Source organism: Mesoplodon mirus (assembly GCF_964341445.2).
Source record: "Mesoplodon mirus genome assembly, chromosome: 9".
Taxonomy (NCBI): domain Eukaryota; kingdom Metazoa; phylum Chordata; class Mammalia; order Artiodactyla; family Ziphiidae; genus Mesoplodon; species Mesoplodon mirus.
Window position 1 is genome coordinate 86,748,234 of NC_138985.1, and position 17,617 is coordinate 86,765,850.

Sequence of the window (17,617 nt, forward strand, 5' to 3'; positions counted from 1 at the left end):
TGGACCAATTCTTAGCTAATCACTGGCTGTAAATATTTTATAGCCTGTTTTCTGCATTTGTTTTAAATCTAGATTTTTCCCCCCTAGTGATCCTTCCAAGCAAAACGTTAAAAATTTTTCTGAAATGTTTGGTATTTTAAGCAGAATAATTTCCCACTAAATTTATGTCCTCCTGTTGCATATGACATTGCCATAGTAATTTCACTGTTGCTCAGCCAAAGTTAAAGCTAATTCAGAAGGCAGAGGCTATCATGACCAACTGGGTACTGAACCACGACAAGCTTAAATTCTTCAAAGCAAGGCTTCCTATACATTGTCCAGTTGATATGAGGAGTAAGTGATGGATGCTAGGATCCCAAACAACTGCTGGGTGGTCTGTCAAAGCAGATGCTATAACAAAAATTTGAAAAGTAACACTACAAGGACATACTGAGAGACAATGGTAAATGATGTAAATTATTTGTAAACTGCTAAGAAAGATTAGAAGAGGAACAGATCTCCTGGGTGGTATTCAGAGTTAAAATGTTAATTCTGAAAAGGGCCACTGGTCAAAATATGAGGCATGACTGAGTAAAGATGAAACGGAGTAGGAACACAATCCCCATAGTCACTTAGAGAAAGTCACAGTATGAGAATATATTTTGTAAACCTTAAAGCCTATAAAGGCTCTATGATCATCTTATATATTGAAAGAAAAAATAGTCAAGTGTAAACCTTTTCAAATCTACAGTAAATCTGTATTTGAATATTAGTCATATTTCTAGTTTCAAGGAATTGTTTCATGTTTTCAACTGCACTGAAATATTGTGGTTAGAAATATTGATTAAAAGAGGGTAACCATTATCTGGCACACTTGGGAATCTTTTAGTTGGAGACTTGGGCAAATGGGTATGAGATTTATTTATAGATCCAGTATTATTGTAAGAGACTTTTTCCTGGGTGAGGTAAACCTGTTTTTCTCAAAAGGCTTTACCTATTACATCAGGAGTAAATATAAATTGTGTTATATCAACTTGAAAAAGATTTCTGCATTATACTGTTAATATCAACACTTTACATTTTGAAAATATACATTTGGAGCCTAGAAGTTTGTGCAAAATCACTTAAAAATTCTGATTCCATTTCCTGTACCTGAGTTAATGAAGCATTTTTGGCCATACCTAGTAATATTATAATCATATTGAGTTACATTAAAGCAATATGAAATATTCGTGTTAACTAAATGAATTATCTGGGTTGAGAAAGTATACAAAATATGTATCTATTATAACCCTTAACTTTGAAACTAACAGTCGTCACTAAAAAAATTTATTTCCTGGTAAACTTTGCATTTATCCTCAGGATCCACTCTAACACTCAGTGACCTGTTCCCTAAGGGCCAGAATTTTAAAGGGTACATACAATTCTGACCTAGCTACGTGCAGCCCTCCTTCTTGTCAGAGGCTGCTTGCGTCTTTTCTGATCTAAAGATTCTTTGAGTCATCAGCTCATTCTTAGCCTTCCCTGGGACTCAGGTTTAAGCAGAACATTTCTGAGTTTCCAACTCTCTGCTTCCTCTTTAACAACCAGAGCCACCACCAATCCCAGTCCTCCCATGGGCATTATACACACCAAACACTATTGGTTTTGGTCAGAGTTTCAACTGCATTGACACCTGTTCAAATGTTTGGATCCATTATTTTGCAAAACTCAGTTCCTTGCTCTCCAGTGTCTTCATGTGGCTGAACTGTGATGTTTTCTCCCTAGTAAAGAAATCTAGGACTAATCATGGTTTATCTTTTTTTTTTTTTTTTTGCGGTACGCGGGCCTCTCACTGTTGTGGCCTCTCCCGTCGCGGAGCACAGGCTCCGGACGCGCAGGCTCAGCGGCCATGGCTCACTGGCCCAGCCGCTCCGCGGCAGGTGGGATCTTCCTGGACCGGGGTACGAACCCGCGTCCCCTGCATTGGCAGGCGGACTCCCGACCACTGCGCCACCAGGGAAGCCCATAATCATGGTTTATCTTTAATGGCCAGGATACCGGAGGGTTATGATTAAGAAATGCCCTTAAGACATGTCTTAGCATTTCTTTAAGCTAGTCTTTACTGAATTAAAGAACTCAGTTAAGCAATCTATATTTATAGTACTGAAAAAATTAAGCAACTCTCCATTTAGATTTTTTAAATCACTAACTGCTTTTTTTCCTTCTTTTCCTTCCTCCTTCCCTTTCTTCCTTTCTCTCTTCCTTCTTTTTTTCTTTCCTTCCTTCCTCCCTTCTTCCCTCCTTGCCCCACTGTTCTCTCTCTCCCCCTCCCCGTCTCTCATATTTTGGTATGTGACTTTCTCAACAACATTAATGAAGGGAAACAGATATTTTCTCTAAATAATTAGCCATGAACCAAAAATGGTTCCAAATAAATCTTCCCAAATGGCCCAGAAGAAGGGATTTTCCCCTTACTTGATTTAAAAGCTAATGGTCTGATGATGAGATTCCGTGAAAAATTAAAAGGCTTTCTTCTCTGTCCTTTGTGTACACAGCCTTTCAGTGGTAACACATTCTCTCTTAATTCATGTTAGGAAAGTGTTGAATTTCACTACAATCTCTCCCCTGCATGAGCCTGAAATAATGAGAAAGGCACGAAACACTTTGTAAATGCATAGTAACCACACAGAGGCTGGAATATTATGGATGTGCAGGGCTTTCCTCTGCAAGGTAAGACCTGACATAAGGAAAGGGTGCTTAGAATTTGGATGATGGGTCGAGGAGAAGATAAGAAACAGTTTTCAGGAAGGGGAACAGATATGGTAAAGATGGCAATGAATTGTTGCCTATACTTCAATTTCAGAGTATTTATGTTTGGGGGAATTTCTGTAAATGTATTAACCTTTCACCAATGGTTGAGATATATTCGGAAATCTCACTAGATCAACTCCCAGTATATTACTGTTTACCTATTCTTTAGGCTATTCACCTCATGGTTATATTTAATTTGTTAGTCTATGTTATGTTTAATCTGTTAACCTCAAATTTCATAGATTTAACACAAGACAAATTTATTCCAGGCCAATTTCAGTGTTCCTAGTTGGCAATTGGATGGTTTTGTTTCATCCCGAGGTTCAGGAACATGGATAATTCCTTCCAGCAGTCAAACCATTCCCTTAGTCTCTAAGCAGGTGGGAGAAGAGAAGACATACCCACTGCATCACTATCTTGGCCGGAAATTGATCAACTCAGTTCCCATTCCATTGAGAAGAACTGGTCATAGAGTCCTACTTAGATGCAAGGGGAGCTTGGAAATGTAATTATTGTCTGGGCAACTGTTTGCCATGATAACCCTAAACTCTGGGAAGCACAAATTTTGATGGACAGTTGGCTGTTTCTGTCATATTTGCCAGAAGTCTTAGCTTTCTATAGATAAACCTGAACATCACTTTGGTTAATACTTTTCAGTTCTAACTTTTGGGTTGAGCAGAAGTATATGTTATAGTGCTGTGGAAAATTTAGAAGAAAATATTAAAGAATCTTAGAGTTTATTCATTTCTTACAAAAGACACTTCAACAAGTAAAGAGTCTTTGAAGGTAACAGATTTCTACTTTTCAGTCCTATATTCTTGGATTTTTGTATAATAGTTTAGCAACCAAACTGTGATTTGCAATGTTAATAATTCTCATATAATTTTCATCTTTGCCGGAATATAATGTATTGTTCTCAACTCTTTAACATTTTCTGATTTTAAAGCATTTCCCATTAAACTTCCCCAGTAGGTCAAGTCTCCAATGCTTTCACTAGTTGCTTGTGGATATCACATAGAATGGTCACAGGGAAAAATACATAGAATCGGGAACCATTCTGCAAAGAGGGCCTAATTAGGTTTTCCCCATTCATAGGAATAGATCTTTCATCAGTGACAAGACAGTGCAGTTAGGGGAGGTCTCCTGTAACTTGCCATGGGTGCAGTCAGCTGCTACTAATATTTCTTTGGGAAGCACTTGAATAAACGATGTCTCATCATTTTTATGTGAGAATTCCTTCTCATGAGAGTTGCCATCAAATTCCATATTTATTAGGACTGAACAATATTAGTCCCTATGGCTTCACATTTAACTCCAATTTTCCTTTTTTTTTTTTTGCGGTATGTGGGCCTCTCACTGTTGTGGCCTCTCCCATTGCGGAGCACAGGCTCCGGACGCGCAGGCTCAACGGCCATGGCTCACGGGCCCAGCTGCTTCGCAGCATGTGGGACCTTCCCGGACTGGAGCACGAACCCGTGTCCCCTGCATTGGCAGGCGGACTCTCAACCACTGCGCCACCAGGGAAGCCCGCAATTTTCCTTTTTTTAATGTACGCTTTGCTTTGTGGTTTCTTTAAGCATAGTCCATATATTTGTTAAACACCTCTAACAGGCCTCTTACTTATCTAACACTGTGAAGGATGTGTTGTTCTCCATAGAAATAGCATATTAACAACAATAATACTGGCATCACATTTAGGGATTACAAATAGGTTTCCATCTTACTCATTTAATATTTGTAACAGCTTTGTAAGACTCAGAGAATGACCTGCCGAAGGAAACAGCTGGTCAAAAGCGGAACTGATTTTTAACTTCAAGTCAGTGGATTTTCTACTAAATTATAATGCCTATTTTAATTTTATTACAATGCATGAACCTGAAATAATTTGAGTCATATAATTTTGCACTGTTGATAGTAAGTGCATAGAAAGATACCAGTAAATATGTAAAGCTTCATTCAGAACTCTGAGTGACACGTCATCAGCGTGGAGAAGATGGTTGGATGGGTAAAGATAAGAAAAAGCTATTCAGGAAGAGGAAACAAGTTCCTGCATAAAATCAGGAATGAGAGGGTTATGCACAGGAACTGTGAGCAAACTAAAATCTATGCTAGGAGGAGGCAAAGGGGAAGAGAGTAATAAGAAAGGAAGCTAGCTGGGGCTTCCCTGGTGGTGCAGTGGTTGAGAGTCTGCCTGCCGATGCAGGGGACACGGGTTCGTGCCCCGGTCCGGGAAGATCCCACATGCCGCAGAGCGGCTGGGCCCATGAGCCATGGCCGCTGAGCCTGCGCGTCCAGAGCCTGTGCTCCGCAACGGGAGAGGCCACAACAGTGAGAGGTCCGCGTACCACAAAAAAAAAAAAAAAAAAAAAAAAAAAAAAAGGAAGCTAGCTAGAGCAGTTAACTGAGGCCTAAGCCTGAAGAGCTTGTAAGTCTGGCAGAGAAATGTAAACTTACTACATGGTGGTGGTGAACCAATGTGATTTCTTGAGATAGGAGTATTAGCAGAAAGTGCTTTAAAGAAGATACTTAGCCATGAACTGTGTGATAGCTTGAAAATAGAAAGGCTGAAGTCAGCCAGTCTGTTGCTGCCAGATCAAGATGTGAAAAGGGTTTGGACCCGGTGGCAATGGAGTGTGAAGCAAAAGAGAGGCCAGGGCTCTGGGCTATATTGGGCATAGAGAGTAAATGAGAATAAATTGTTAAAGATAAAGCCCTAAGGTTTTAACCAAGGAACCTGGAAGAATATGAAATTTAAGGGATAACTTCTTTCCAAAAAGAATGTTGAGATAAAGTCTAGTTGTCAAATTACAATTTATGATGTCAGAATAAATACCTTATTTCTAATATAAGTGCTTTTCTGTTGATTGGCCTATTTCTAAGCTATACAACTTTTATTTTATTCCCCAGTATTAGACATTTCTTAGAGACTGTGTTTATTAGGAACATATTTAACTATAGGGCCATTTTATCTCTTAAGAGTAGGATCTCTTTTCCTGTCCTAACAGAAGTGGCTATTGTATCAAAAATAAGTAAAACACTACATGTCTTCATAGAATAAGCAAGTTTGTTGCTCATATTGTGAAGCTATTAATTCTAACCTTTAGAATAGCTTGCCAGTTTATACACAAAGCAGCCCTTTGGCTATTGGGCTTTAAAGTAAACATGCTTAAGACATTGTTTCTCAAAGCAGTTGGGTGTTGACGGACCCACAAAGAATTTTAGAGACCATATTTCAAACTCCCATTTTATAGACAGTAAATCAAAATTTATTCAAAACACAAAGCCAGTTAGTAGCAGAAATGGGACTGGGATTCAGATTTCTGACTCTGGATTCAATATTCTAGAATCTTCTACATGGAACATTGTTAGCAATAGATGCAAGAACTTGGATGCCAGGAAGAGTTCAAAGTGATTTTACATCTATTACTTCATAAAGACTGACCAAGGGCCCAATGAATTAGATGCTATTATGACACCTCCCTTTTAGGGAAGAGCAAATGAGACACATACAGTTGGAGTAACTCAGCTAGATATAGCTTGAATAACTCACTTCAGGTCACCTACTAGTGAGGAATGAAGCTGGAACTTGAAGCCAGGTGTCTGGTTCCAGAGACTGTGCCCCTGTTGCCTCTAAAGTCTTACCTCCAATTCTACTCTTTCCAAGTACTATATGTGTCTCCTTTAAAACTGAGAATAGCAACTATCAGGAAATCAAATAATAGAACTACCAATCACTTTCTGCCTCTTCAGTGATGATCTTTAGTTTTTGGTAAAAGGTCTTTTGATAATTAAAATCTTGAGACAACTGACATTACAGGCTCTGGCCTTTGCCAGGGGTGGTAGAACATTCAGCTAAGAAAGATAGCTAATAAAAAATTTCTTATCCCACTGTTCCCAGGACCCACGGGGGAGAGAACTATGTGAAGGAGAGCCTGAGCATTCGGGGGATGCTGAGAACCAGGACTCTAGTGGTTGGTAAAGTACAAACAAAGACGCTGTGTTTCAATAATGAAGGGGGTAGACAGCGGCATTGACCACTGCAGGGAATTTAAGTGAGAGGAGGATTATTGGATTTGGGAATTCGGAGGCCAGGCTGTTTGAAAGAACAATTTCACTAGAACCTCGATTGCAGAGGGCCAAGGAATGAACATGAAGCTATAAGGGCATGCTTGCTGTGCCACTTCAGTTTATGAATGTGTAACAAAACTAAATTTCACTTTAAAAATCTAGTGTTGCAATACTGAGGCAGACTGTGAAAATTTACCTCAGTTTTAAAAACTGTTTATTAAACATACTTCTATTGTTTAATAAGCATGGAACAAGTATCAAAAAAGTATTAAAAAGTAAGCAGTGAGGGCTTCCCTGGTGGCAGAGTGGTTGAGACTCCGCCTGCCGATGCAGGGAACACGGGTTCGTGTCCCGGTCCAGGAGGATCCCACATGCCGCGGAGCAGCTGGGCCTGTGAGCCATGGCCACTGAGCCTGCGCGTCCGGAGCCTGTGCTCCGCAACAGGAGAGGCCACAACACTGAGAGGCCCGCGTACCGAATAAATAAATAAATAAATAAATAAATAAATAAATAAATAAATAAGCAGTGAAAAGTCTTCTCTTCCCTGTCCACCATTTGTACTGTTGCCATCTTTTCCTATGGGTAACCACTCTTACTAGTTTCTTCTTTATCTTTTTTTTTTTTTTAATAAGGAAAACATACACACTTCTATAACATGGTAATACACTATAATGTTTTGGACTTGTTTTTGGTCTCCTTTAAGTGCTTCTTGAAGACCTTTCCATGTCAATACATGAGAGTTTCCATTATGGATATAATATAATTTATTTAACTGGTTCTATGTTGATAAAAATTATGTTGTTTAAATAATAAATGCTGGAGAGGGTGTGGAGAAAAGGGAACCTTCTTACATTGTTGGTGGGAATGTAAATTGGTGCAGCCATTATGGAGAACAGTCTGGAGGTTCCTTAAAAAATTAACAATATAGTTGCTATATGATCCAGCAATCCCACTCTTGGGCATATATCTGGAAAAGACAAAAACTCTAGTTTGAAAAGATACACGCACCCTGATGTTCATAGCAGCACTATCTGCAATAGCCAAGACATGGAAGCAACCTCAGTGCCCATTGACAGATGAATGGTTAAGGAAGATGTGGTACACACACACACACACACACACACACACACACACACACAGAGGAATATTACTGAGCCATAAAAAAGAATGAAATAATGCCAATTGCAGCAACATGGATGGACCTGGAGATTATCATACTAAGTGAAGTAAGTTAGACAGAGAAAGACAAATATCATATGACATCACTCATATGTGGAATCTAATTTTTAAAAAATGATGCAAATGAATTTATTTATGAAACAGAAATAGACTCACAGACATAGAAAACAAACTTATGGTTACCAAAGGGGAAAGGAGGAAGGGAGGAATAAATTAAGAGTTTGGGATTAACAGATACACATTACTATACATAAAATAAACAACAAGGACCTACTGTACAACACAGGGAATCATATTCAATATGCCAGTGTAGCCCAAAATACCTCTTCAGGGGAGCATTATTTAATTTACATCCATAATACTCATATCATTGTTCTATCCAGGGAAATGTATCAATCAGGTATTAGGGGTCTAATGTATGGGAATTTGTTTAATATTAACTCATTTAAGATACATTACCATACAACAGAAGCTGGTTTAGGCTGATTAAACAGAAGGTTATTTAAAGGATATTGGATAGCACACAGAATTGTTGAAAGAGCTAGAGAATAAGATGAGGCTAAGCTTCTAGGCAGAATGGCCAAGACTATGCCAAAGAATTGGCTTAATGCCAAACTGCCACGAAAAGTGCTGGTCCACAGAATACCACATGAAACTGCTGCAGATGCTGCTGCCCACCAATGCAATTTCTGCACAAGAAAATTGATTTCGCAAACACTGGGAAGTCACCACCACTTCCACCATTACCACCACAAGCACCACCACCAAGAGATGTCCCAAGCTGGGTTTCCTCTGAGATAGAGTTTAACATGCAGACTTTTAAAAAAGTGTCCTTGAGATAAACACCTGTGCAAGACAGGAGAAAGAAGTAGGATTGGCAAAGGCAGAAGTCAAGCTATGATGTAGGCCCAAAGTAGACCTCAGCTGACTCCACAGCAGCCTTTGGAGCTAAAGGATATACCTAGTTAGGCCAACATGGTAAGATTTTTGTACCCCTGTATCAAACCGTCATTGGATAGGAGTTACACTGGGAAGGGGTTTGACCTTAGGAAAGGTGGTTCTCTACAGCTGAGGTGACCCCTGAAGGGACAGATAGCTGAAGGCTGTTTGTCAGCAGTGTTCTCAGCATCTAGGGAAACAAGCACAGTCCATCCTTTGCACTGCTTGGATTACGTGCATGCTGTAGCTCTGTGACTTCAATTTCCTGACTTAGAATGTGGAATAAAAGTATTTGTCTCATTAGGATCCCTCTAAGGGATGCTACATTTATGTACATTATTTTATTAAGCCTTACAGGGATCCTAATGAGATAGATATTATTATTTCCATATTCTAGATCAGGAAACTGAGGTCACAGAGCTATTTCCTGTCTGAATGGGGATTTCAACCTTTTTAACACACTATTCTGGAGTGAGAACCTAAGTACATTAAGCACAGTATTCTAAACACACAGACACAAATATTTATCTTCAATGAAGAGTATGTGAATATATAGTACACATAATGAGATAATACACACATACACTGGGTATACACATATGTGTTTTCTGTGTAAAATACACACAGGTGATGTTTTTCATAATCCAGCACCATCATACCTCTCTAATTTCACCTCCAATCCCTCACACCACCCCTATGCTTCATGACTTTGAATAATTTCATATTGTATGTCTGGAGTTTCATTCTAATAACCTTAGCCCAAAAGTCTACTGCCTGCTACCACTTCTCTGACGGCCAACTCACCACGTCCCACCTAAGTTTCCTCTTGGTTCTCCCTTTGCATGTTTATTTTACTCCTTTTTTTTTTTTTTTTTTTTTTTTTTCAGTACGCGGGCTTCTCCCCGTTGTGGCCTCTCCTGCTATGGAGCACAGGCTCCGGACGGGCAGGCCCAGCGGCCATGGCTCACAGGCCCAGCCAGTCTGCGGCATGTGGGATCCTCCCGGACTGGGGCACAAACCCGTGTCCCCTGCATTGGCAGGTGGACCACTGCGCCACCAGGGAAGCCCTATTTTACTCCTCTTTTAATACTTATCACATAATAACTTTCATTAGAGATAATCATGTACATTCCTTGTGTCTCCAGTAGCTTATGAGGCCCTGAAAGAGTGGGATTAGATTTGATCCATTTTTCCTAGCACTTAGCATATTACCTTGCTTATAGTAAACTCCAAATGAGTGTTTGTTCAACTGAGCTGCCAACTAACCCAAGATTTTTCTTTAAGTGGATTATATGTTTATATATGCAAATCATGTTATTTTATAATTAGTTCAAGTGGGCAGGTTGTACTGATCTGTTAGTGCTCCTCTAATTTATTAGAGATAAAGTTTACTGGAAGAGAGAGACTTTAGTGGGTCAACTCCACCCCCTATCTCATTTCTGGAGTTAATGATGCTTCTCAAGGAACATTCTCAATGTTCTGATATCAAATTCAGCTCACTGGAGATGTTTAACTCATTTTGTAAAGAAGAATTGCTTCTTGTGGTGTTTTCAGTGGCAGGCAGTCGGGCATGGTGGTTAAAAGCATGAACTCTAGAGCCAGACTCTCTGGGTTTGAATCCTGGCTCTCCCATTCACTAGTCCGCAACCTTGGGAAACTTACTTACTTGTGATTCAATTCCTTCATTTGTAAAACAGGAATATTATAAGTTCCCACCCAACTGAGTTAATATGAGTATTGAATTGTTGTATATAGTCAAATCACATAGATCATTTCCCTGCACATGGTGAAGTGTATGGAAGTGTTGGCTATTATTAATCTTCAGCATACTTTCCTAAGTTCCCCCTTCCTTGAACAGTAGATTCTTTTGAAATAGCAGCTGACTATAGAATATTCTTCCACTTTCAAAAATTTTCAGAATAGCATGGAAACTTTTACTACTTTTTAAAAATATCTGAACTATGGACAAAGAAATTATTTCCAAAAAAAGTCAGACTTAACAAAACTATGAATAAAAAGCATCTTTTCATTTTATTCCCTACCAATTTGTACTCATAGAAGCAGTGTATGAGAGAAACACTTTGAATGTCAACATGTATAAATTTATCAACATTTTAATTAAAATACTAAAGCACCCTCCAAAAGAATTATGCAAGCCCTGTAAATATAGAAAACTTAGGGAAATGCAGACAAAAAGGGCTTCTGCTGTTTCATAATTATTGTTATACACTAGTACAAGTAATACTTGTCTGCTTTTTAACTTATAAACTTTATGAGATCCAACTCACATCAAACAAAACCTCTTCTATGTGTGTGTGTGCCTGTGTGTCTAGTATCACAGTGACCTTATATCTAATTACCATAAAACCAAATTGACATGTCAGATTAGGTAAAAACAAATATTTTCTTCTTTAATAAATTAGGAAGGCAATGCCAGTTAGCATATTTAAATTTTCCTGAGCAATATAATTAAAAATTTTATTATCACATAATTTGCCATTTTTAAGCCACATTTCTGGATTTATTGTGCAATTATTTTACTTCCTTTTCCCATAAAATGCTACAGTTTCTAGAGTGAGACAGTTGCCTTATAGAATTTACTAGCAATCATGCATAGCACCTTTTGAACAGAATTGAATGTGTGTCATCCAACAGAAGTAATGAGGAAAGGTGGGTAAGCTGAATGTAATTATCAAAGTTGGCATGTACCCAGCATCCTGTAGATGGCAGCCAGATGCTCTCATGAATGATGAGGTTGCTGGGTCTGCTTCTAGGTGGATTGCATGTCATTGGCGTTGCCGAGTCATAAAATTATTTTCTCCTATTCACTGTCCAAACTTGTAAAGATAACTTAGCCTTTTTGAAACAAAATAGGGGCATCTAGTTGTAGGTCATATCAGGAATGTTACAGCAATCTGACAGTGACATCTGTCACTCCATTGTATGCCAGGTTTGAACTGAAGGACTTGGCCAGCTGAAAGATGTCAGTGATTCCCTCACTGTTCTATACTTCTCATCCTGCCATAGGCACTGGCTATATCTTCATGATGTCACCCAAGTCAAAGAGGATGATAATCCCAGGTAGAGGAGGACCATACTGTAATCCAAGAAATAGAATTTGTTGAACGGAACAGCCTCATCCACCAGAGGACAGACAGCAGAAGCAAGAAGAACTACAATTTGGCAGCCTCTGAAAGGAAAACCACATTCACAGAAAGATAGACAAAATGAAAAGGCAGAGGACTTTGTACCAGATGAAGGAACAAGATAAAACCCCAGAAAAACAACTAAATGAAGTGGAGATAGGCAACCCTCCACAAAAAGAATTCAGAATAATGATAGCAAAGATGCTCCAGGACCTTGGAAAAAGAATGGACACAAAGATCGAGAAGATGCAAGAAATGTTTAACAAAGACATAGAAGAATTAAAGAACAAACAAACAGAGATGAACAATACAGTAACTGAAATGAAAAATACACAAGAAGGAATCAATAGCAAAATAATTGAGGCAGAAGAACGGATAAGTGACCTGGAAGACAGAATGGTGGAATTCACTGCCACAGAAAAGAATAAAGAAAAAAGAATGAAAAGAAATGAAGACAGCCTAAGAGACCTCTGGGACAACATTAAATGCAACAGCATTCGCGTTATAGGGGTCCCAGAAGAAGAGAGAGAGGAAGGACCTGAGAAAATATTTGAAGAGATTATAGTTGAAAACTTCCCTAACGTGGGAAAGGAAATAGCCACCTAAATCCAGGAAGGAGAGAGAGTCCCAGGCATGATAAACCCAAGGAGAAACACGCCAAGACACATAGTAATCAAATTAACAAAAATTAAAGACAAAGAAAACTTATTGAAAGCAACAAGGGAAAACAACAAGTAACATACAAGGGAACTCCCATAAGGTTAACAGCTGATTTCTCAGCAGAAACTCTACAAGCCAGAAGGGAGTGGCATGATATATTTAAAGTGATGAAAGGCAAGAAGCTACAACCAAGATTACTCTACCCAACAAGAATCTCATTCAGATTCGGTGGAGAAATCAAACGCTTTATAGACAAGCAAAAGCTAAGAGAATTCAGCACCACCAAACCAGCTCTACAACAAATACTAAAGGAACTTCTCTAATTGGGAAACACAAGAGAAGAAAAGGACCTACAAAAACAAAACCATAACAATTAAGAAAATAGTAATAGGAACACACATATCGATAATTACCCTAACCATGAAAGGATTAAATGCTCCAACCAAAAGACACAAGCTCGCTGAGAGGATACAAAAACAAGACCCATACATATGATGTCTACAAGAGACCCACTTCAGACCTAGAGTCACATACAGACTAAAGTGAGGGGATGGAAAAAGATATTCCAAGCAAATGGAAATCAAAAGAAAGCTGGAGTAGCAATACTCATTTCAGATAAAATAGACTTTAAAATAAAGAATGTTACAAGAGACAAGGGAGGACACTACATAATGATCAAGGGATCAATCCAAGAAGATATAACAATTATAAATATATATGCACCCAACATAGGAGCACCTCAATACATAAGGCAACTGCTAACAGTTATAAAAGAGGAAATCGACAGTACCACAATAATAGTGGGGACTTTAACACCTCACTTTCACCAATGGACAGATCATCCAAACAGAAAATTAATAAGGAAACACAAGCTTCAAATGACATGATAAACCAGACAGATTTAATTGATATTTTTAGGACATTCCATCCAAAAACAGCAGATTACATTTTCTTCTCAAATGCAAACGGAACATTATCCAGGATAGATCACATCTTGGGTCACAAATCAAGCCTCAGTAAAATTAAGAAAATTGAAATTAAAAAAAATGAAAATTGAAATCATATCAAGCACCTTTTCTGACGACAACACTATGAGATTAGAAATCAATTACAGGGAAAAAAATGTAAAAAAACACAAGCACATGGAGGCTAAAAAATACGTTACTAAATAACCAAGAGATCACTAAAGAAATCAAAGAGGAAATTAAAAAATACCTAGAGACAAATTACAATGAAAACACGACGATCCAAAATCTATGGGATGAAGCAAAAGCAGTTCTAAGAGGGAAGTTTATAGCAATACAAGCCTACCTCAAGAAACAAGAAAAATCTCAAATAAACAATCTAACCTTACACCTAAAGAACTAGAGAAAGAAGAACAAACAAAACCCAAAGTTAGTAGAAGGAAAGAAAGCATAAAGATCAGAGCAGAAATAAATGAAATAGAAACAAAGAAAACGATAGCAAATGATAGCTGGTTCTTTGAGAAGATAAACAAAATTGATAAACCATTAGCCAGACTCATCAAGAAAAAAAGGGAGAAGACTCAAATCAATAGAATTAGAAATGAAAAAGGAGAAGTAACAACTGACACTGCAGAAATACAAAAGATCATGAGAGATTACTACAAGCAACTCTATGCCAATAAAATGGACAACCTGGAAGAAATGGACAAATTTTTAGAAAAGCACAACCTTCCGAGACTGAACCAGGAAGAAATAGAAAATATAAACAGACCAATCACAAGCACTGAAATTGAAACTGTGATTAAAAATCTTCCAACAAACAAAATCCAGGACCAGATAGCTTCACAGGTGAATTCTATCAAATATTTAGAGAAGACCTAAAACCCATTCTTCTCAAACTCTTCCAAAACATTGCAGAGGAAGAAACACTCCCAAATTCATTCTATGAGGTAAGCTTCATCCTGATACCAAAACCAGACAAAGATACTACAATAAAAGAAAATTACAGACCAATATCACTCATGAATATAGAAGCAAAGATCCTCAACAAAATACTAGCAAACAGAATCCAACAACATTAAAAGGATCATACACCACGATCAAGTGGGATTTATCCCAGGGATGCAAGGATTCTTCAATATATGCAAATCAATCAGTGTGATACACCATATTAACAAACTGAAGAATAAAAACCATATGATCATCTCAATATATGCAGAAAAAGTTTTTGACAAAATTCAACACCCATTTATGATAAAAACTCTCCAGAAAGTGGGCACAGAGGGAACCTACCTCAACATAATAAAGGCCATATATGACAAACCCACAATAAACATCATTCTCAGTGGTGAAAAACTGAAAGCATTTCCTGTAAGATCAGGAAAAAGACAAGGATGTCCACTCTCGCCACTATTATTCAACATAGTTTTGGAAGCCCTACCCATGGCAATCAGACAAGAAAAAGAAATAAAAGGAATACAAATTGGAAAAGAAGAAGTAAAGCTGTCACTATTTGCAGATGACATGATACTATACATAGAGAATCCTAAAGATGCCACCAGAAAACTACTAGAGCTAATCAATGAATTTGGTAGAGTTGCAGGATACAAAATTAATATATAGAAATCTCTTGCATTCCTATACACTAATGATGAAAAATCTGAAAGAGAAATGAAGGAAACACTCCCATTTACCACTGTAACAAAAAGAATAAAATATCTAGAAATAATCCTGCCTAGGGAGACAAAAGACCTGTATGAAGAAAACTATAAGACACGGATGAAAGATATTAAAGATAATACAAACAGATAGAGAGATATAGCATGTTCTTGAATTGGAAGAATCAATATTGTGAAAATGACTATACTACCCAAAGCAATCTACAGATTCAATGCAATCCCTATCAAATTACCAATGGCATTTTTTACAGAACTAGAACAAAAAAATCTTAAAATTTGTATGGAGACAGAAAGACTCCGAATAGCCAAAGGAGTATTGAGGGGAAAAAATGGAGCTGGAGGAATCTGACTCCCTGACTTCAGACTATACTACAAAGCTATAGTAATCAAGAGAGTATGGTACTGGCACAGAAATATAAAACAATGGAACAGAATAGAAAGCCCAGAGATAAACCCACGCACCTATGGTCAACTAATCTATGACAAAGGAGGCAAGGATATACAATGAAGAAAAGACAGTCTCTTCAATAAGTGGTGCTGGGGAAACTGGACAATTACATGTAAAAGAATGAAATTAGAACACTCCCTAACACCATACATGAAAATAAACTCAAAGTGGATTAGAGACCTAAATGTAAGACCAGACACTATAAACCTCTTAGAGGAAAACATAGGAAGAACATGCTTTGACATAAATCACAGCAAGATCTTTTCTGACCCACCTCCTAAAGTAATGGAAATAAAAACAAAAATAAACAAATAGGACCTAATGAAACTTAAAAGCTTTTGCAAAGCAAAGGAAACTATAAACAAGACGAAAAGACAACCCTCAGAATGGGAGAAAATATTTGCAAGCGAATCAATGGACAAAGGATTAATCTCCCAAACATATAAACAACTCATGCAGCTCAATATTAAAAAAACAAACCATGCAATAAAAAAATGGGCAGAAGACCTAAATAGGCATTTCTCCAAAGAAGACATACAGATGGCCAAGAAGAACATGAAAAGCTGCTCCAAAATACTATTAGAGAAATTCAAATCAAAACTACAATGAGGTATCACCTCACACCAGTTAGAATGGGCATCATCAGAAAATCTACAAACAACAAATGCTGGAGAGGGTGTGGAGAAAAGGGAACCCTCTTGCACTGCTGGTGGGAATGTAAATTAATACAGCCACTATGGAGAACAGTATGAAGGTTCCTTAAAAAACTAGAAATAGAATTACCATATGACCCAGCAATCCCACTACTGGGCGTATACCCAGAGAAAACTATAATTCAAAAAGACACATGCACCCCAATGTTCACTGCAGCACTATTTACAATAGCCAGGTCATGGAAGCAACCTAAATGCCCATCGACAGACAAATGGATAAAGAAGATGTGGTACATATACACAATGTAATATCACTCAGCCATAAAAAGGAACGAAATTGGGTCCTTTGTAGAGACGTGGATGGATCTAGAGACTGTCATACAGAGTGTAGTAAGTCAGAAAGAGAAAAACAAATATCGTATATTAACACATATATGTGGAACCTAGAAAAATGGTACAGATGAACCAGTTTGCAGGGCAGAAATAGAGATACAGATGTAGAGAACAAACGTATGGACACCAGGGGGGAAAGTGGTGGGGGTGGTGGTGGTGGGATGAATTGGGAGATTGGGATTGACATATATACTAATACATATAAAATGGATAACTAATAAGAACCTGCTGTATAAAAAAGTAAATTTAAAAAAAAGAATTTGTAGAATGATTCTGCTAGAACCTCAAAATGAATCTGCAATATGCCTGTTGAAATGTCAAATTAAGTGCTACTTTCAGTTTGTAAAACAGTAAACATTTTAAAATGTAGTAAAACTGCTCATTTGAAGATAAATAGATTCAAGGAATCTGCTTATTGATGCCTCTTTAATGTACTCTGCCTTAGGGAAATATTACTCATTTGGTCAGTCATTCAACAAACATTTAATAATGTCATTCCATGCAGGGGGAGCAGTATTTGGAAAGGCCTGGAGATGAGAAAGAACATGGCAGTTTCAAGAGGAAAAAGAGGTCATTATGGCCGGACCAGGTTGGGACTAAGAACAATAAGAAGAAATTTAAAGGCTTTAAGCAAGGAATTGATGATCATGCTGCATTTTCAGATAGATTATTTTAGCCTCAATGTAGAGAGCATAGTGGAGGGGAGGGGAAGAAA